The sequence below is a fragment of the Caretta caretta genome, chromosome 2 (assembly GCF_965140235.1).
Source record: "Caretta caretta isolate rCarCar2 chromosome 2, rCarCar1.hap1, whole genome shotgun sequence".
Taxonomy (NCBI): domain Eukaryota; kingdom Metazoa; phylum Chordata; order Testudines; family Cheloniidae; genus Caretta; species Caretta caretta.
In genome coordinates, this window is record NC_134207.1 from 264,970,812 (window position 1) to 264,988,605 (window position 17,794).

Consider the following 17,794-nt stretch of genomic DNA (forward strand, 5'->3'; position numbering starts at 1 on the left):
AGTTTCTTGAGCAGATGGTGTAGTTTCTTTTGGTACTCTTCAGTGGGATCAGAGGATAGTGGCCTGTAGAATGTGGTGTTGGAGAGTTGCCTGGCAGCCTCCTGTTCATAATCCGACCCGTTCATGAGGACGACAGCACCTCCTTTGTCTGCCCTTTTGATTATAATGTCAGAGTTGTTTCTGAGGCTGTGGATGGCGTTGTGTTCTGTATGGCTGAGGTTATGGGACAAGTGATTCTGTTTGTTCACAATTAGCTGGTTTCCTTACAGTATGTGCTATACAGGTGAAATGTTTTATCAGACAATTCAAAGCAACCCTGCTTAGACCCACTGATGATATTAAGGACACTTCTTAAATCTGTCCAGTAAAGTCAATCACCTCCCCAGGCGCACACAAAATGAATAAACATTATTCATAGAATCATAGAATATCAGGGTTGGAAGGACATCAGGAGGTCATCTAGTCCAACCCCCTGCTCAAAGCAGGACCAATCCCCAACTAAATCATCCCAGCCAGGGCTTTGTCAAGCCTGACCTTAAAAACCTCTAAAGAAGGAGATTCCACTACCTCCCTAAGTAACACATTCCAGTGCTTCACCACCCTCCTACTGAAAAAGTTTTTCCTAATATCCAACCTAAACCTCCCCCACTGCAACTTGAGACCATTACTCCTCGTTCTGTCATCTACTACCACTGAGAACAGTCTAGATCCATCCTCTTTGGAACCCCCTTTCAGGTAGTTGAAAGCAGCTATCAAATCCCCCCTCATTCTTCTCTTCCGCAGACTAAACAATCCCAGTTCCCTCAGCCTCTCCTCATAAGTCATGTGCTCCAGCCCCCTAATCATTTTTGTTGCCCTCTGCTGGACTCTTTCCATTTTTTCCACACCCTTCTTGTAGTGTGGGGCCCAAAACTGGACACAGTATTCCAGATGAGGCCTCACCAATGTTGAATAGAGGGGAATGATCACATCCCTCGATCTGCTGGCAATACTCCTACTTATACAGCCCAAAATGCCGTTAGCCTTCTTGGCAACAAGGGCACACTGTTTAAAAATAGCCAGAGCTTCGCGAACCAGCTGAGCGGCGGCGAATCAGCTGAGCAGCGGGGAACAGCAGAGCAGCACACAGCAGGAGTTTGCCTGGGAGTTCGCCTGGAGTGAGCCCAGTGAGGCTTACATCTTGCCAACTTCTCTGAGGAAGCTCATAGTAGGAAGGTGATATGGAAGGTGGGGGTTCAGCTGTTGTGACCTGCATTGGATGTGCCATGTTTGTCTTTCTTCCACAGGACAGAAGCGACTTTGTCTGTACAAAGTGCAAGCTGGTCTCCATATTGGAAGAGAAGATTGAAGGTCTGGAGCAACAGATAACGATCCTGCGTTGCATACGAGAAACGGAGGATTTTCTGGACAAAAGTCAGGATATGCTTCTACGGGCACAAAGCTCTAAAGATTTAGAGCAGGTTGCACAGTGGAGCCAAGAGGCCAGTGAAGAAGCTTGGCAACATGTGATCTCCAGAAGAAGAAGGGGGAATGTCCGGGTTCCAACAACGCGGACACAGGTAACTAACCGTTTTCATGTTCTCTCCACAGGTACCATTGCGGAGAGTGGACCAGATGATATGTCTGGGGGGAGAAAGCAGAAGGAGACTCCGCTGGTTGGAAGGCATGAGATGCACTGTCCTGAGATGGGGGGTTCCACGACCACCACTCCCAAGAGAAGGAGGCGGGTGGTGGTGGTCGGGGACTCTCTCCTCCGGGGGACTGAGTCATCTATCTGCCACCCTGACCGGGAAAACCGAGAAGTCTGCTGCTTGCCGGGGGCAAAGATTAGCGATGTGACGGAGAGACTGCCGAGACTCATCAACCCCTCGGATCGCTACCCCTTCCTGCTTCTCCACGTGGGCACCAATGATACTGCCAAGAATGACCTTGAGCGGATCACTGTGGACTACGTGGCTCTGGGAAGAAGGATAAAGGAGTTTGAGGCGCAAGTGGTGTTCTCGTCCATCCTCCCCGTGGAAGGAAAAGGTCTGGGTAGGGACCGTCGAATCGTGGAAGTCAATGAATGGCTACGCAGGTGGTGTCGGAGAGAAGGCTTTGGATTCTTTGACCATGGGATGGTGTTCCATGAAGGAGGAGTGCTGGGCAGAGACGGGCTCCACCTTACGAAGAGAGGGAAGAGCATCTTTGCGAGCAGGCTGGCTAACCTAGTGAGGAGGGCTTTAAACTAGGTTCACCGGGGGAAGGAGACCAAAGCCCTGAGGTAAGTGGGAAAGCGGGATACCAGGAGGAAGCACAGGCAGGAATGTCTGTGAGGGGAGGGCTCCTGCCTCATACTGAGAATGAGGGGCGATCAGCAGGTTATCTCAAGTGCTTATATACGAATGCACAAAGCCTTGGAAACAAGCAGGGAGAACTGGAGGTCCTGGTGATGTCAAGGAATTATGACGTGATTGGAATAACAGAGACTTGGTGGGATAACTCACATGACTGGAGTACTGTCATGGATGATTATAAACTGTTCAGGAAGGACAGGCAGGGCAGAAAAGGTGGGGGAGTAGCACCATATGTAAGGGAGCAGCATGACTGCTCAGAGCTCCGGTACGAAACTGCAGAAAAACCTGAGTGTCTCTGGATTAAGTTTAGAAGTGTGAGCAACCAGAGTGATGTAGTGGTGGGAGTCTGCTATAGACCACCGGACCAGGGGGATGAGGTGGATGAGGCTTTCTTCTGGCAGCTCGCAGAAGCTACTAGATCGCACGCCCTGGTTCTCATGGGTGACTTTAATTTTCCTGATATCTGCTGGGAGAGCAATACAGCGGTGCATAGACAATCCAGGAAGTTTTTGGAAAGCGTAGGAGACAATTTCCTGGTGCAAGTGTTAGAGGAGCCAACTAAGGGGGGAGCTTTTCTTGACCTGCTGCTCACAAACCAGGAAGAATTAGTAGGGGAAGCAAAAGTGGATGGGAATCTGGGAGGCAGTGACCATGAGTTGGTTGAGTTCAGGATCCTGACACAGGGAAGAAAGGTAAGCAGCAGGATACGGACCCTGGACTTCAGGAAAGCAGACTTCGACTCCCTCAGGGAATGGATGGGTAGGATCCCCTGGGGGACTAACATGAAGGGGAAAGGAGTCCAGGAGAGCTGGCTGTATTTCAAGGAATCCCTGTTGAGGTTACAGGGACAAACCATCCCGATGTGTCGAAAGAATAGTAAATATGGCAGGCGACCAGCTTGGCTTAACGGTGAAATCCTAGCGGATCTTAAACATAAAAAAGAAGCTTACAAGAAGTGGAAGTTTGGACATATGACCAGGGAAGAGTATAAAAATATTGCTCGGGCATGTAGGAATGAAATCAGGAGGGCCAAATTGCACCTGGAGCTGCAGCTAGCGAGAGATGTCAAGAGTAACAAGAAGGGTTTCTTCAGGTATGCTGGCAACAAGAAGAAAACCAAGGAAAGTGTGGGCCCCTTAATGAATGAGGGAGGAAACCTAGTGACAGAGGATGTGGAAAAAGCGAATGTACTCAATGCTTTTTTTGCCTCTGTCTTCACTAACAAGGTCAGCTCCCAGACTGCTGCGCTGGGCATCACAACATGGGGAATAGATGGCCAGCCCTCTGTGGAGAAAGAGGTGGTTAGGGACTATTTAGAAAAGCTGGACGTGCACAAGTCCATGGGGCCGGACGAGTTGCATCCGAGAGTGCTGAAGGAATTGGCGGCTGTGATTGCAGAGCCATTGGCCATTATCTTTGAAAACTCGTGGCGAACAGGGGAAGTCCTGGATGACTGGAAAAAGGCTAATGTAGTGCCAATCTTTAAAAAAGGGAAGAAGGAGGATCCTGGGAACTACAGGCCAGTCAGCCTCACCTCAGTCCCCAGAAAAATCATGGAGCAGGTCCTCAAAGAATCAATCCTGATGCACTTGCATGAGAGGAAAGTGATCAGGAACAGCCAGCATGGATTCACCAAGGGAAGGTCATGCCTGACTAATCTAATCGCCTTCTATGATGAGATTACTGGTTCTGTGGATGAAGGGAAAGCAGTGGACGTGTTATTCCTCGACTTTAGCAAAGCTTTTGACACGGTCTCCCACAGTATTCTTGTCAGCAAGTTAAAGAAGTATGGGCTGGATGAATGCACTATAAGGTGGGTAGAAAGTTGGCTAGATTATCGGGCTCCACGGGTAGTGATCAATGGCTCCATGTCTAGTTGGCAGCCGGTGTCAAGTGGAGTGCCCCAGGGGTCGGTCCTGGGGCCGGTTTTGTTCAATATCTTCATAAATGATCTGGAGGATGGTGTGGATTGCACTCTCAGCAAATTTGCGGATGATACTAAACTGGGAGGAGTGGTAGATAAGCTGGAGGGCAGGGATAGGATACAGAAGGACCAAGACAAATTGGAGGATTGGGCCAAAAGAAATCTGATGAGGTTCAATAAGGATAAGTGCAGGGTCCTGCACTTAGGACGGAAGAACCCAATGCACAGCTACAGACTAGGGACCGAATGGCTAGGCAGCAGTTCTGCGGAAAAGGACCTAGGGGTGACAGTGGACGAGAAGCTGGATATGAGTCAGCAGTGTGCCCTTGTTGCCAAGAAGGCCAATGGCATTTTGGGATGTATAAGTAGGGGCACAGCGAGCAGATCAAGGGACGTGATCGTCCCCCTCTATTCGACATTGGTGAGGCCTCATCTGGAGTACTGTGTCCAGTTTTGGGCCCCACACTACAAGAAGGTTGTGGATAAATTGGAGAGAGTCCAGTGAAGGGCAACAAAAATGATTAGGGGTTTGGAACACATGACTTATGAGGAGAGGCTGTGGGAACTGGGATTGTTTAGTCTGCAGAAGAGAAGAATGAGGGGGGATTTGATAGCTGCTTTCAACTACCTGAGAGGTGGTTCCAGAGAGGATGGTTCTAGACTATTCTCAGTGGTAGAAGAGGACAGGACAAGGAGTAATGGTCTCAAGTTGCAGTGGGGGAGGTTTAGGTTGGATATTAGGAAAAACTTTTTCACTAGGAGGGTGGTGAAACACTGGAATGCGTTACCTAGGGAGGTGGTAGAATCTCCTTCCTTAGAGGTTTTTAAGGTCAGGCTTGACAAAGCCCTGGCTGGGATGATTTAATTGGGGATTGGTCCTGCTTTGAGCAGGGGGTTGGACTAGATGACCTCCTGAGGTTCCTTCCAACCCTGATATTCTATGATTCTATGATTCTGTGACTCATATCAGCTTCTTGTCCACTGTAACCCCTAGGTCCTTTTCTGCTGAACTGCTGCCTAGCCACTCGGTCCCCAGCCTGTAGCAGTGCCTGGGATTCTTCCGTCCTAGGTGCAGGACTCTGCACTTGTCCTTGTTGAACCTCATCAGATTTCTTTTGGCCCAATCCTCTAATTTGTCTAGGTCCCTCTGTATCCTATCCCTATCCTCAAGCGTATCTACCACTCCTCCCAGTTTAGTGTCATCTGAAAACTTGCTGAGGGTGCAGTCCACGCCATCCTAAAGATCATTAATCATTATTGATATGTATTGCTGTTGCACACAGGAGCCACAGTCATGGAGCAGGATTCCATTGTGCTAGGTGCTGTCCAAACACTGAACAAAAGGCCCTGCCCCAAAGCCCTTGCAGTGTAAGTAAATATAGAGGGAAAACCTTATAGTGTGGTTCTATTCTGACAAGAAAATCCACTGAGGGGCTCTATATTTATTGACTCTCAGTCAATCCAGATGAAAACAAGGGAGAGAAGGATGGAGTTTAAGAAGGGAAGACAAATATGAAGGGAGAGCTAACACTGGGAAAGATACTGGCATTCCCACAGGCACAGAGTATGTAAAAAGGTAGGAATTAAATGATCTGACTGGCTGAAAACAACCCTAAACCCTGACTATACTGAAGCATCAGTCACAGCCACATAATTTTTGCAGATTTTAAAAACTCTTAAATTTAGAAACCCACTAGGTATATGTATATGCAGCCAGCTGTTGATAACATACCATGGGCCAGATCCTTTGCTGGTGCAAATCAGCATAGCTCCATTTAAATTAATGGGGCCTGTGGTCGGTTGCACTCACTACTTTGAGCATCCCCAGTGTCCGCTGTGCCTAGCGCAAGCTATAAGTCAGCCTCTGAGGGTCTTCTGTGGCTCAGCCCTCCAGCTGGGTCTCATGGTCCAAACTCTTGCCAGGGAACAACAAACTCAAACAGAAGGAGATCCTTGCCCTTTGGGATCAGTTATAACTAAAACAGTTTGTTACCCATCAGGGCTTAATTCCCTTTCCAAAAGTAACTCAGCATGGTGCCTTCTGCCATCGCCTGGGTCCACTGGCAATGTCCTAGGGAGCATTCCTCCTCAATCCACTGGCTCCCGCCAGGAACTGTCTTGCTAGCAGCGGGCAGCTTCTTTTATTTCAGCCTGCTGAGCCCTGATTGGTTGGTGCTGGCCCCCAGACCGTCTAGCTGCCGGAGGACCAGATTTCAATGGTTTCCAAAATGGCTGCTCCTGGGATGTCTCTCTAGGCAAGCCTAGAGGTCTAATACTCACTGCTCTTTTCCTCTCAGAGAACCATTTCTTGGGCCAGGGTACACCCTGTCACAAGGCCAGATCCTCAGCTGGTGACTACATCAGCTAAGTGTACAGCCCAACCTGAGTCCGATTCTCCACTGCCTCACACCTTGTGACATCATTTACATTTGTGCAAAGCGCGTGTAAAATTCTGTCAAATCTGAGCTTAATCCACACTGATTTATACCTGTGTAAATCTGGACAGAGGGGAGGTGTATACTATAAATGTACATCAATATAACTACGTCGCTCGGGGGCGTGAAAAATCCACGCCCTGGAGCGATGCAGTTATACTTACCTCACCCGCGGTGTAGACAGTGCTGTGTCGACAGGAGGGCTTCTCCCATTGACATAGCTATCACCTCCCTTGGAGGTGGATTATCATCTCCCGTGGAGGTGGATTGACTACAGGCGGGAGAAACTCACACATCGGGATTGTAGTGTCTTCACTGAAGCGCTACAGCAGCACAGCGGCAACAGGTTAAGTGTAGACCTGCCCTAACTCCATTGACCTCACTGGTGTACCTGAAATGCAGATAGGCCATTTCTCTCTCAGGCCAGATCCTCAGCAGATGTCAATCATCCTAAACTGCCTTGGCGTCATGCCACTGTCGACGAGAGTAACTGAGAAATGAAGCAGAACCAGGATGTGTGGTACAGTGTTAGCAGTGGTAACACAAATAAATAATAATGCTTGAGGACGTCCAACAGTAAAGATCTTTGAGAGAAAGGCACTGAATGAAGCAAATAACAATATGCTGGACTGCAGCCTAATGCACTGGATTTATGCCCTTAATTTACCTGATTTCGCTAGAACAACAGCAGTTGTCAAAAGAAAACATCTCCTAGATTAGCAGCAAAAATGCATCCTGCTGTGACATTTGAAGGTTAGTGACGTGAATCGGCCCAGGTTCCCCTTAATATAAATCACTTCTTTGGAAAAGAAAAAAAAATAAATTGCAAAACAGGAAAGACGCTGGAACATGTCTGGGGGTGGTAACTTTCATGTGCTAATAATCAAAAGGAATAAATACACTTTTCTTTCCCACTCCCCAAACCCTCTTCACCTACTTGCAACTGAATATATAATCCATTTGCATTCAGGATGCCTCATAACCACCTTGCACTCCCGATTGCAGCCCATAGACAGACCTGGAAGGTCAAGGCAATTACACACACGCAGTTCTGAGGCTTTTAACATTTCTCTTGCCCTGGAGTGAGAATTCTATTGAATCAAATCCGCTCCTGTGAAACAAAGCACAGGGTACAGGAGCATCTTTTGTATTATATACATGGACAGACAGACAGTGAGAGCAGGGCGGGGAGAGGAAATTGTCGTGATTTTCTTCTCTTTTTTGTCAAAATTTGAAAACTTCTGTCAACCCCACCACCCCAAATCATCCAGTCCCCGTAAATATGATATGTTAATGCAATGTTGAGGTTGACAGCTGATGCATACAAAAGTCAGGGCATTAAAAAGTTAAAAGCACCTAATCTTCCATCAACACAAGTCCCTCTTTATACCACCCTGGTAGGTAAAGGGACCTTAAAATATGTTTACATTGTATTTATATCTACTCTATGGCCCTTTGGGGCATCAGTGTACATAAGAAAGCCCTGGCTGGGATGATTTAGTTGGGGTTGGTCCTGCTTTGAGCAGGGGGTTGGACTAGATGACCTCCTGAGATCTCTTCCAACCCTAATCTTCTATGATTCTAAGAATCAGATCCAAAGTTCCCACAGGCAATGTACTAGGTCACATCCATCACATATAAATGCACTGGAAAGAGGACCACATTCTCCTGAGGATATAAGTTAATGGGAAAAGAGGAGGAAATGCCCCCAGAAATGGCCCCTCTGGCCTTCTTAATAACCACACAGAGGTTATAATGGCATAGTCAGTTCAGTGCAAAGTCATGCAGTGGTGGCGGCCTGACAAATATGCCTGTGTATAGAGAAGGTAGAGTATTAAACAACTTGATTTGTACATTTTCTCATGGACCCTGTCTCCCATGGGATGTGATTTATTCATAGAAAACTGTTTGCATCTCCCAGCATTCTCACAAGTTTCAGTGTGACATACACCACCGTGGCTGATATACCGGGGACTGGATCAGGACCCGCCAGAGCTAAACACATCAGCTCTGTAGCTAGAGCTAAAGCATCATTTTTTTGTAGATGAGAGCTGTAACTCCTATCCTCTGTAGACCAGCACAGCAACACACACACACACAGCCATGCATCATTGCTTTTTCTCTGAAGATTCATGCTGGAATGTGCATTAGTTGACCTCCATTATTTTTCTTTTGAAAAAAGTTTCAATTTTCCAGTCAGAGACCAGAAACACAACCACTTTCCTTAGGTGACCAGTCACCAAATGTTGGCACCAACAGTCCTTGAACAACCTAACAGCTGAAAAAATATCCATCCGGGAAAGGCTGAGGTGGGACATGATTGGGTACTTTTCTTTGTATGACTGCAGCACCTAGAGGCCCCAACTGCTGTTTAGGCCCTAGAAAATGTGCACACACAACAAGGGATACCTTCTGCCCCCAAAGAGCGTGTGTATATATAGACACCCACTAGCCAGACAAAGGATGGAAGGGGAATCAGAAGCCAAGTGGTCAGTGACATAGAATCATAGACTATCAGGGTTGGAAGAGACCTCAGGAGGTCATCTAGTCCAACCCCCTGCTCAAAGCAGGACCAACCCCCACCCAGCTTCAGACCCCATGGCTCCTCACGCCTTCACCAGTGCCCTATCCACTAGATCACACTGCCTCACTAAATGATACCCTGGCTTTGTACTCCAATGATTAAACAGGCCCAGGTATTTCAGTAGGCTGTAGATCACAACTATAGGACTTAAGTGGTGCATAGACATTGTGCTGACTCTCTGCATTATGGGTGCATTTCACCCGTAAGTTCCAAGCCATGAATTGTGCTGTGTAACAATCAAGACTCATTATTGGCAAGTTACATCCTTTAATTAGTAACATAAATATTTGCTGGGGCTTTTTTTTTTTTAGCCCTTTTGCCTTATGATCACATTAAGGTAGCACAGTATGACAATTGTATGGCATTAATTCCTGCTGAGCTGCTAGGATGCCATTCAAGTCTAAGGCTGCCAGCCTCACACATCAATCCAGCACTGGTTACGCTCTGTTACATATTACTGCTTAAATGAGAACAACTACAGACGGAGGGTTTGTTTTGTTTCCTATCAAGGGTAAGATATTTTGTTTCTAGGAAATGAATAGAGAGAAGCCCTAGAATTTATATATGGTCATTTGTGGCTCTTAGTCATTATGGAAAAATCTACAAGGCAAATCCTCTCTTGGCGTAAAGACATCAGTGGAGCTAGCCCATTGGGGATCTGCCCCTATAGGTTTGGATGACTGAGACTACACTTGGTTTTGGGTGGAGGGCTCCTGCGATTGGCAATAATGAAACATGGGGCCAGATCCTTAGCTGGTGTAAATTGCCATAGCTCCATTGAAGTCAGTGGAGAATCTGGCCCATGAAATCTTTTGTGTCAAGGTCAGGAGTTCCAGCCCTGACCGGGGGGTAGGGGATGATAGTCAGCACATGGGCCTGATCCTACACACCATTACCTGCCAGGGAAGGGTTGTAGGATTGGGCCTCATCGCTGCACTCCAGTGATGGCTTGCTGGCATGTGCAAAATGAGTTGGTGGCTTCAGTCCAGGTGTTCGTAGACAGGTGTCCATGCCCCACAATCCATCGTGGGCAGCAGTGGGGCTAAGGACTGAACAGGCACGGGGGCTTCTCTGCTACCCACGTCCTGTCCTGCTCACTGCATTCTGCGCAAGCTTCTCTCCTTGCTGCTCCATCAGATCATACTCAGCAGCAGCAGGTGCCACTCTCAGTCAAGCCAGGACATCTGCAGGGCATGCCAGACCTAGTCTCAGTCTGAATTCAGCCTCTTGTCCTCATCCACGCAGGGCTCCGTGCCTTGTTTGAGACATTGTGCTCATCAGCAGTCATAAAGCACCATCGCTCTCCTCATTCAGATTGCCCCAAGAACCCAAGCTGTTCGGGTCGGCATTAGGTTTAGGCTAAGGTTTGGCATTGAGGTGGAACCAGGCCTGGAGTTTAAATTCAGCAGCCCCCAAGAGATTTTATGGCCAAACAGGGCCTGGGGCCACCACTGAAAAGCATGTCAAGTGGAGGAAATCAGGGGAGATCACCTTTCGCAGCTAAACTTCAGCACTTGTCTCCATTGGGCCTGTAGACTAGGCCCCTTCTGCTTGTGGATCCAATCCAACTCCTCATGGGCAGGTTTAGATTCAGGGATCCAGGTCGAACCTCTTCATTCCTGCCTCCTGGACATTCACAAGGGTTCGGATTCAAAGGTGCTGGCTTTCCTTTGGCCCCTCCTTCCCACGAGTCCTTTGGGTGCTACCAACTTCATGTTTGCTACTTGTCTTGACCATCTTGGCTCCTGGATTGTGACTTTAGCTCAGCAGGGGTTCCACGGAACCTTGTCTTGCTGTATATTTATTTCACAGGCCAGCTGGGCCATTTAAGGGTAGATGGGCCCCAATTCACCAGGGCTAAACTTAACTAGTCTCCACAGGTGCAGAGAATGTAATAATAAGTGATGTCATGTGACAGATGGGTCGTGTGTCTAACTCACATCTCTGGCTGTAGATAAGAGAGGCCTGGGGAAGCACAGGCTGGGGGGAGGGGGGTAGCCAGCAAAGAGTTGTGGGATGTAGGAAAAAGGGTTTTGTTCTGAGAAACTATAGGACAACTCCTGATAAGGTGTCCTGGGAGTTGCTGCTTGATAGGGAGCAGAAGGGGTTATGAGACAGCTAGGAAGGCTGAGAGGAAGTGTTCTCTTTATTGAAATGTTCATCTTTATAAACTCAACCCCCCTAAGAGAGGTTTTTACTGGACATAAGCCTTTGTGAGTCACTGACCGAGGAGGCCTGAGGAGAAGAAGACACTGAGGCAGGGCTGCTGCGGAACTGCTCCAGGCTATGAGGGGGTGTGCTGCAGGTGACAACCCGGGTACAGTATATTTGACAGGACTGTGGTACCACAGAAATGAGGGTGATGATAACTCTTGGACTCATGGTGCTTGTTTCTCGCCCTTGGAAGGGTTTTAAATAGTTTATTATGATTGTCTGTGTTACTGTAGCATGTAGAAGTCCTAGTTGTGGATGTGGGCAGACAGAGTGCAAGGAAACACTGAGATAGGAAGGGTCAGCATCCTAGGCCATGGTCCCAGCTCACCAGCAGCTTAACCTCTGTCACATCCTTCCTTCCATGTTCCGCTCTGCAAATATTGGACTGTGGACAGGAAGCAGTGTGCAGAGGGCTTCTTGGAATCATTAAGGGGGCAGTCAAGGATTCGGTCTCAGGGAAACGTGCCTGTTCTGTTCTGAGCTGGCCACATAGTTCTCTACCCACTAGGGTTATCATTAACCACAGATCATCTGGTTTGATTAAAGTGAACTCAGAAGCCCCAGGGAGGCCTCAAATAAAGACGAAAGGGAGGATTTGCTGTTACAAAGGAAGGAGACTCAGGGGGAAGCCATCATTTTCAACCTCTCTCAGAAGGTGTCAAAGGTTTGATGCAATCCCATGGACATGGTCCTGGCAGAGGATGATATCCCATGCACCTATGAGGAGGACACCAGCTGCTTTCATGGCAAGGGAGGGCAAATGTACCACACTGCTCTGATATGCCACCTCAACAAACCTTTCCAAAGCAATGAACACACACACATACTCACACTCATGGCCCTCCAAATAGCCATGCTTTACCAAGGGTGAAGGAGCCCAGCATGCAACCAGTAGGAAATAAATCAGATCCCAAGAGCTTCTAGGAAATGCTGATGTAATTCTCTAGCATAGGGCCCTATCCATTGTCCATGGAAGTCAATGGAAAGTTTCCCATTGATTTCAATGAGCACTGGATCAGGGTCTTAGCTATTGTGTCCCCTTCTACTTACCGGCGGTGGTGACCACAACAGGCTACTTCTGGTCACCACCATAGTTCTAAGTCTTCCCGTTTAGCTCCAGTACCAGAGGATAGTTTTGTAATGAAAGACCTGTTCCAAAGTTCATTCAAGGCAGAATGTTTCTGTTGACTTCAGTGGGACTTGGATTGGGAACCTAGAGAAGTACAATCATGTAATCACATTTTATTGATGCCAATGTTCTCAAATATTGCATGCGTGGGTATTTATGGGAACCAAGATTTAAAGTCACACACCTATGTGTTCACACCGGAAGAATCTGCATGCTCATCCAATGAGGAGAAAAGGAACAAGAGTGCATGATTTCTTTACCCAATCAAAGTTTAACGGCGTGACTTAAATTTCAAGTATTTGCAATCAATTTACAGAGTAAACTTTGAATAACAAATAGACCTAAAGGAACTGCAATCTGCTTATGGCCATTTCCCAAGCAGAAAAGACGGCTGTAGACTCAGTTTTTGTGTACCAAACTTGAGATGCTTGGAGGTTTGATTTTCAGTGAATGGGTGTTCAGAACCTTAAAGGGGTCTACGACTGGGCTCCCCAAAATTGGGGCACCTGGAATCACTAGTCACTTTGGAAAAATCTGGCCTGCAATGAATAATACACTGCATTACTTGGGCCACATCCTCAGCTCGTGTAAAACAGTATAGCTCCACTATAATTAATGGAACAACACCAATTTGCACCGTTGTGGATCTAGGGTGGCCAGGTGTCTGATTTTCTATCAGAAAGTCCAGTTGAAAAGGGGACCTGATGGTGTGCGGTCAGATCTGTTGACCGGACACCCAAAGTCCAGTTATTGCGGGCGGGGGAGGCACTGAGTCATCATCCACGCCAGCCCCTACTCAGCCAGGGCCATCTCCTACCTGCAATCAGGTGGCTGCAGCTCCCTGCCCCAGGTCTGCAAGCTAGTCCCTCCCAAGCCATGCGAGGGGGGAGAGAGGGGAAAAGCAGTGAGGGGGAAAGAGGAGGGACAGAGGGAGGGGGAAAAGGGAGCAAACGGGGGACGGGGCCTCAGGGGGAAGGGGCAAGGCAGGAGCGGGGCCTTGGGGGAAGAGGTGGGGCAGGGGTGAGGCCTGGGGTGAAGGGAAAGAGCAGGGACAGGTCCTCGAGGGGGAAGAGGCGGGGTAGGGGAGGTTCCGGCATTCCTGCTGGAGTGTCCCGTTTTTAAATATTACAAACTTGGCAACCCTATGTGGATCGCAGAGTATATTATTCATTGTGAATTATTTGCTCAGCTCTAATGAACACTGTTATTTACACTTACCCTGTATATTGAACCAGATTTTCTCCTTATCTATGTCAACACGGTCCTAGCTGGCCATGTCTGACCTTTCCAATCACATTGTTCTTTAGCTATAGCCCAAGCGATTTAGACAGGCCGTTCATGTTGTTACTTATTCCCCGCTGAAAGCAAGGCACCGGGGAAGTCTCTAAGCAGTTCCCACAGCCTCCCTACAGAAATATTTCTACACTGTCAGCAGCGCTGGGCCTGGGATGCTGATGCAGGAGATAAGCACACAGCTGTGCCAACTCCACAGAGCCAAAGCAGCTGGCTGTGTGTGTGTGTGTGTGTGCTGGACAAGGAGATAATGGAATATGGGAGAGAGGTGGCTTTTGTGACCAGCTAGTGCAAGGTCCAGCTCTCAGCTGTTCTCACTGGCTTTCAACATGGATCTTGTCATTCCAAGATCAGTTAAAAAGCTCAATGGCATCCTTCCTCTTAAAGGGATAGGATGGGACTCAAAGATCCTTGGCCAGATATTCTTCTTTGTCAACCCAGCATGACCCAGTGGATTTTAAAGTGACTGCATTGCTTAACGGACAGAGAAATTTGGCCCTGTGTCTTAAACTGTTATAATTAATGGTGAATCATTTTGGAAGGGCTATGAAACCTCAGGCCTAGGGTCTTAAGCCAATCTCTAACTCTTGGAGACCAAATGCTGGGGGTAGATTACCCCACATCTACTCAGAGACAGGATACTGGAATAGATGGACCTCAGCTCTGTTCCAATCTGGCAAGGGGGGAGGGATAGCTCAGTGGTTTGAGCATTGGCCTGCTAAACCCAGGGTTGGGAGTTCAATCCTTGAGGGGGCCATTTAGGGATCTGGGGCACAAATTGGGGATTGGTCCTGCTTTGAGCAGGGGGTTGGACTAGATGACCTCCTGAGGTCCCTTCCAGCCCTGATATTCTATGATTCTAAGTTTGTGTGTATATATAAACCTGTGTACAACCTGAGATCATAGAATCTAGGGATTGGGAGAAAGAGGGTTTGAAACAGCACATGGCATTTATAAATTATGCTCATTCCTCTGGACTTGCTGCCTCCCAAGGTTTTAAAATTAGCTAACCAACAGAGCATGATGGTTTGCAATGTGACCCGAGTTAGATTCAAAGGAAGTGTCTTCTTCCTCCCCCCCCGCCCCCCGGGGAGTCAGACTTCTTCCTTTTGTTTGAAGATCAGTCCCTCAAGTCTGGTCTATTGCTGGGGATTTCCAAAAAGTCATTCCCACCAGTTCAGCAGAAGAAGTGGTGGCCTTCAAGGGAACCACTGTGCAGACAGTGCTCCTGTGGCCACACTCATTTTCTCTGGGATATAGGGCGGATCAAAAAATTTCCATTGAAACTGTTTTTGAACTGTTTTTGAACTGTTTTGAAACTGTTTTGACTAAACAATTTTTTTTCTTTTTTTTTGCAGAAAGCGTCTACATGGGGTCCTGCTGGTGCTACCAGCAGTTTCAGTGGAAAAATCAATAGCACATATGCTGCTTTAAGAGCACAAGCCCTGAAATGATTAATCACCTTCCCCTCCTTGCCACTTGAATTCAAGTGCCTGTCATGCAACATGCCAAGCCATTTTTGCTGGGTCAGCAAAAACTGAAACCTCTCCTCCTAGTGGCACATGGACTTTCCAGCCCTATGAAGAATAATGAAGCAGGGCGACAAAATTAGAAATTACAGAAGAAAAAAATTGCCAAGGAAAAGCCCACCCCAAAGCAGGCTGGGCTGGGAGAATAGCTCCCCCAGAGCCTCTGCAGTCTGTTTATCCAGGAAAAGAACACAAGAATCTGAGGAAACCGGAGGACAGTTTTAAAAATACCAAACCTCCAGCATTTTCACTTAATTACAGAGTAGGAGCTGAGGGAATGGAGGGAAGAGAACAGAACATGGCCTATTCTTTGTGTGCTGCTGGCTGCCTGTTTGTTGTTGCTTTTCATTTTAATTTTTCTGGGTCACATTCTATTTTGGAAACTTCGCCTTCCCCACCCCCATTCCCACCCAGCAACCAGATCCTTCTTGTTTGGGACTGTTTGTGGACAGACTTCATTGTCTGAGCACAGCACAGTGGCGGAGACCACAGCAGATGCAGCTGGCAAGCTTGGGGGGTGGTGTGTGTTGAGGGAGGAGCTTAACCATCTAATAGTGGGGTCCATGTGAAACAGCTGGAGCAGAGAGTTTTCCAGCCACTGGGGAGGAGCTGTCAGTCTCTCTCCCCTCATTTCTCCTCCTCTGTGTGTCTCTCCCCCGCTAGGTCTTTTTTAACCACAGTCTTCTTGGGGAAAGTTCACCCCTGCTCAGGGGCCCCCAGGAGCCAGCTATGCCAGTGAAAAATGGCCACCTCGGGCATTAACGCTACTCTTCCCAGCTAGTTTACCCTGTGCAGCGAGGGCAGACCCAGATCCACCTCTGCACTTCCCTGCCCCAGGAACCCCCAGTGCACGGAGCATTCTGGGGCTTGATCTAATTTTGCATGGGGAACATAGAAATCCTGCAGCAGCCGGGAGAAAATTCCACTGGGGCTGGCAGAAAGGGCCCTCCTCACAAGCTGCGGTGCAGGGGATATGCTCGGAGCAGGAAGGGGGATGTCTGGGGAACTTCTATAGTCAGTGCTGGGGCGTGGGATCAACTGAGATTCCATTTTCTGCCTCAGTCTCTATCATTTTTTCTCTCTCTTTCTTGCTCTGTCTCTTCCTCTGTCTCTCCTTCTCTGCCCAACTCCAAACCAGCTAATGATGACAACACAGAGATCTATTCTTGTAAAGCATCCATCAGGAGATGGCGGGGGGAAATAACATCCCACCCCAGGTCCTTTCCTCTTGTTCTGCCGATGTACATTTCACCTGCTCTCATCAACCTAGTTGAATCCCTGACAGAACAATCCCTGTAATGCAATATCCGAAATATTTTCTTTTGTAAAAATAAAAATACAAGGGCTGCTTCCACTCTCCTTGGCAGAGAATCTCACCTTCGAGGCATTGCTGTCACAAGGGGGTGGGGAAAAGGGGTGACGCTTTTATTTGCATTTGTTTTTGATATATATAAAAAGAGAGAGAGAAATACTACGGCTTTCTATACCCATCAGATGTTTTCATTAAACATGGGGGCGTTTTACACGTCTTAATGCCACGTCTGTGCTTTGAATTCCTGGGAGCTGAAGGAAACTACCTAGCTAAGTGGAAATGTAAATAAAGGTCATTTACAGCTAACAAAATGGATAATGGCATTTTGTATTAACAGGCAATCCCTGATAGCTAGGCCTGGCTGTGACCACCTTTTTGGATTGCCTCAGCCAGGCCACAGAGCTCGCAGGGAGCCAAGAGCCGTCCCCGCTTCTACAGTTACAATAAACGCCTGACGATGATGGTAGCTGACAGTTTATTTCACACAGCAGCTCAGCACTCGAGTGCCAGAGCATGGCAGAGCGAGTCCGGTTGCATTATGAGATGACTGCATGTGGTGGTTACAGGAACGGCCTGTTTCCAGTTACGCCCCCTTGCAATTCCCACCACTCCAACCGCTCCCTCTCCATAAGCAAGCTCTCGGTTTTCCTTGTCCAGCGACGGGGGGGGGGGGGGGGGGGGGGGGGGGGGGGGTTGCGGGGGGTGGGAGGGAGCAGACCCAAAGCATTAAAAAGAAAAGGAGTACTTCATCGGATGCAAGTGAGCTGTAGCTCACGAAAGCTTATGCTCAAATAAATTGGTTAGTCTCTAAGGTGCCACAAGTCCTCCTTTTCTTTTTGTGAATACAGGCCAACACGGCTGTTACTCTGAAACCAAAGCATTAAGTTTTCTTTCTGCAAAGCTCATTGCTTTCATCAAGCCACCAAACAGCCTGCTCCTGCTTTTCTTGTGCCTCGGTCCATTCTCACAGACCTCTCCAGACGTTCAGGAGCGGGATAAGCACAAAACAAGCCTGCGCCAGGCAGCGCTGCTGGAAGT

General features: G+C 48.0%; 1 long non-coding RNA gene across 1 annotated transcript in view; it reads left to right on the forward strand.

The window, feature by feature from the left end:
* Positions 1 to 17,067, forward strand: part of LOC142071235 (uncharacterized) — a 29,986-nt gene extending 12,919 nt beyond the window's left edge. The window contains exons 3-4 of the long non-coding RNA XR_012667316.1: positions 1,287 to 1,559; positions 15,274 to 17,067. This is a non-coding gene — a long non-coding RNA (uncharacterized LOC142071235). The remainder of the gene's footprint in view (positions 1 to 1,286; positions 1,560 to 15,273) is intronic.
* Positions 17,068 to 17,794: the final 727 nt, after the last annotated feature.